We start from the raw sequence: 4,712 nt of genomic DNA on the forward strand, positions 1-4,712 counted from the left end.
AATTTTGGGTCCCTCACTACAAGAAAGACGTTATGTTGCTGGAACATGTCCTAAGAAGGGCAACGAAGCTGGTGAGGGATCTGGAACACAAGTCATACGAGGAGCAGCTGAGGGAACTGGGGTTGTTTAGTCTGGGGAAGAAGAGGTTGAGGGGAGACCTTATCGCCCTCTACAACTACCTGAAAGGAGGCTGTAGCGAGGTGGGGGTCAGCCTCTTCTCCCCGGTAACAGACGATAGGATGAGGGGGAATGGTCTGAAGTTGCACCAGGGCAGGCTTAGGTTAGACATTAGGAAAAATTTCTTCACAGAAAGGGTTGTCAGGCTCTGGAATGGGCTGCCCAGCGAGGTGGTAGAGTCCCCATCCCTGGAGGTATTTAAAAGAAGCGTAGATGAGGTGCTTAGGGACGTGCTTTAGTGGTGGGATGGCAGTGCTAGGTTAACGGTTGGATTTGATGATCTTAAAGGTCTCTTCCAACCTAAACGATTCTATGATTCTAAGATGACTCCAAACTCTCTCTGATTATGAACAGGAAAAAGAGCCCACAAAAAGTGAAATGTACTGTAAACCAGCATGAGTTCCAACAACACAACACAAAAAAGTAAACACCTGTTTTCCAAAATCTTAAGACCATTTTTGTTCTAAACTGAACATAAACCTCCAAAGATGATGTAAACGCTTAAGTTGCACCAGGGATTAGATTGGATATTAGGAAAAATCTGTTCACTGAAAGCATTGTCAAGCATTGGAACATGGTGCCCAGGGAAGTGGTTGAGTCACCATCGCTGGAGGCATTCAAAAGATGTGTAGATATGATGCTTAGGGACATGGTTTAGTGGTGGACTTGGCAGTGTTAGGTTTACAATTGAACTCAATGATCATAAAGATCTTTTCCAACCTAAATGATTCTATGATTCTATGTACTGCTAAAGCCAAAAGTACGAATAATGTGGTTCGTGAAGGCAGGAGAAACATAGTGCCTCAATAGTGACACAAGGATCTGCCCCTATCTGAGCAACAGTGATGCATTTAGAGTGCATTGGGAATTGCTATCAATACATGATATACAGTTCATCTGAGTAATGATACAACTTTAAGTCATAATTACAACTTACAGTTACAAATTAGAACTAATGATATTCAAATGTGTCCCTTAATCTGAACCACTGACCAAGTGAAAAATATCCTCTTCAGCCAATGCTGAAACCCACTTACTCATATAGAAGGCTGACTTCCTGTTTCTTGCTCCAGTTCATCTTCCTCAAAGCAGGTGCTAATATCATATGACCGTTGGTAGAAGGGTAGTCCTAAGAACCCTGAATGTGATGGCCTGGAGCAGACACACAGGCTCAGTGAACCTAGAATGGATTATGGATGGTGGTTGCTTGAGGAAGATGTGCTACTACTAGCAATAGTAGAATATAGTCTCCTTAGTGGTGTGGAATGGTCAAAGACAGACGTTGCTATTGATACTTGAGATCTTGGCTCTGTAAGAAAAAGACATTTGGGTCATTATGGAAAAAAAGGAGAGAGCATTACCTTGAAAACAAGATCAGGAACAACATTGAGAATTTGCATTTGACGAAGTATCATCCACCACACAAACCAATCTTAGTTAACTGTGACAAGATGTATTGAGTTCTAGGACTATCTTGAAGCTTTTTTGACAAGGAAAGAAGAAATGCAGTGATATACTCTATTCCCAACTTTCTTGAAAAAGAAAGAAAGGATATGAAGCAATTATTGAAAGCTGTCTTCTGACTGGACCCAGATGCAGGGAAAAAGAGAGTCTGTATGGCACAAGCAATAAATCACACTTTTTCCCTTCATGATGTAGTCAACAGCTTGATTGCCTATGGCTACTTCACTGGGTTTGATATCCATGAAAGGTTTATTGCCTATTCCCATTGATACCATCTCTTGTATTTGAAGTTCTAAAATGGACGTTGTACACAAACTTTAGGGAGCTCTTTGAAGATTTACTGCAGAAATAGAACATCTTAAACTATCAGACATTTCCCATAGATAATTACTGACTGACTCCCTACCAGAAATTTATTAAGTACAAAATAACAGAAGCAAGTCTTCCTGAACCTTGGTGCTTTCGCTGTTATTTTCTTTAGAAATACTATTTCACCATCATTGTACATGGGTACTGTAACACAGGTCACCGAATGATACACAGTTATCGCTTTGGTTTCAATCAGCACGCGCAAAAATTTCTTTCCATCTGCTTTATCGACAGATCAGAAAACAAGGTGCGAACTAGTCAGATAAAGCAGTGATGACCTCTAGTGGTGAAAACAGATGTGATCATTTTAAAAATACGGAATAGACAAGTTAAAATTTGTAGTGACGTTCACTTTTAAACGACAGGACACGGGCTAACAAAAATTAGTTGGCTGAAGTATGATGTAAAACTTTTATGATCACTTAGAAAACTTTGTAGGATCCTACACTTTCCCCTTCTACACTCCCTTCCCAGGGAACAGGCTTCTACAAAGGAAGAATCCTAGGATTCTACAGAGGTTTCTAAGTGAACATCCTTAAAATAACAATTAATTAAAAAACCCTAGAGAATAATGAGCCTAGAGAACAAGGATCATGAAACCCTGCTTTATGTGTAATGTTTATGAAAACCTACTGTGCTCATAAGGTAAGACAATGAATATAAACTAAATACTGCTCTTGACAATTTTCATAGTAGTATTTGTCCAACAGGTTTCAGAACCTTCAGATCACTTCTTAAATATTCTTCTTTTCCTAAGTGAAACATTTAACTGCTAATTAACAGTTTATTTCCAGAAAGGAATGAAGTTATACGCTTTCTTATTGCTTATAGAGAAGGCTTAAAACTCAAGAAACATTTTGTTTCCCATTTCCCTGTTTAAGACTTTGGTGTTCGAGGGAAGAGGAAGACTGAATTACTAAAGTTTGGGTTTGCCTTATTTATTTTTTTGAAGAGACAGTATGCATCACTGCAGAACAGACAGGATCACCAATACAGTGAGAATGAATAAAATAAGTGGGTGTTTATTCATTATGACATCTCAACAATGTGCCTAAGCCAACAGAAAGTTAGTCTGTGAATCTAAGTAGTACTGGTTTACTGAGGGATCAGATAAGCAGTGATACTAAAGCATGGAGCGTGAAGAAGAAGCTATATAATAAGCAGGCCACTGAGGCTCCCTTTTTACTTCCAGGGAAGGAATTCTAAACCAGCATGGTTATCTTGTCTAATCTCACTCTCAAAACTGGTATTTAAAATCTCTGTCAGCTAATAGGGGGAATTCTCTCACTTTCATATCTCAGATTGTTGATACCAGGCAAAAACAAGCCTCACTTATGTCTGAAGTTCAGGTACTTGCCTGACTTTTGCCAGCCCATACACTTTCTCTCCAAAATAAATTTTTATCAGACAACACAGAAACAAATAAAAGATAACAAATCAATTTATGGTCCTGCAGCTTGCATATAAAGCACAGGCAACCAAATTCATTAACAAGCCTCACTCCTAGGTGTGGAAATACTAAGCAGATTCATAAGATATATTTTACTCCGGTAGAGGTGTGAACTCAGGTCTGCCTGCCTAGAGGTCTGCCTGCCTAGAACAAGAAACTGCCGACTGAAACATCTTTACAGACTATGTACCTCAGTTCCTCAAGAGCCTGTCTCCAAAGAATCTTTCCTATGATATTAGGCCTTGTAATTTTGATTTCTGCTGAGGTTGCTTGAAGGATGTACTTGTTGTGGGATGATGATCTCCTTTGAAACCAAATTTCAAACCTCAGACCGCTATCTCCAACATTCTCTGTCATTCCACTCCCAGCTGTCTGAAAGACACAAACCAATTTGATGTTTACTACAAAGGGAGAAAACTAATTTATTCATGTCATACATCTTAATTGAGAGCTCTGCATCTTGATTACTTGGTTATGAACCTGCAAGTGCTTCCAGCTGGAGGCTTGTTTTCACAGGAGTCAGCAGTTTGTGTCTTACTTTTATGATTTTCTTCTGGGACACAGCAGTGTTGCTGCTAGAAGGCAAGATGCATCCTCTAATGATCAGAGGATTGAAGTAACTTCAGTTAAACTGAGTTTATAACACAGGATGTAGTAGTTGAGTCACTATTCAGCTTCTAACAGTTGAAGACACGCCAGGTGGCATTGTATGTGCAAGGTGAACTCAGGTTATGGCTCCAATTCTATGACTACAGCAGTTTAAACATGCACTTAAATTAAGCCTGTGTATCAGTGTTTTGGCAAACCATATCCACAAACAGTGGACCTGTCTGTATTCTCAATCCAAGTGACTGCAAGTTAGAACTTCATATATTCACCCCTCATTGCCCAAATGGTAAGACTCTTAAGCATTTTGTGTTTCTTATGCACTTACCACACAGAAAACCAAAATATCCATATTTTGCTTATTCAGAGCTTCTCCAAACTTTGAAAAAAACCAGCTTAATATTTTTTTTCCTTAGAATAATAGTAAAAAATTGTTTGTAATGAAATTTACAGCTGGATGCTGGGCCATTCCCCCAATAGTGCTAAAGAGAGCACACCCCTGTTCAGGGCAGACTACTGAGAAAGGAGCATTGTGCATTATATAATTTTCCTAATAGGACAACAGGATTTAGTTTACCTTGAATGACTATTTGTACATATAGATGTCATATCCCCCATTAATCTTTCTTGTTTTACTAAACAAGAT

Source organism: Egretta garzetta, unplaced genomic scaffold, assembly GCF_000687185.1.
Source record: "Egretta garzetta isolate BGI_Z169 unplaced genomic scaffold, ASM68718v1 scaffold816, whole genome shotgun sequence".
Classification (NCBI taxonomy): Eukaryota; Metazoa; Chordata; class Aves; order Pelecaniformes; family Ardeidae; genus Egretta; species Egretta garzetta.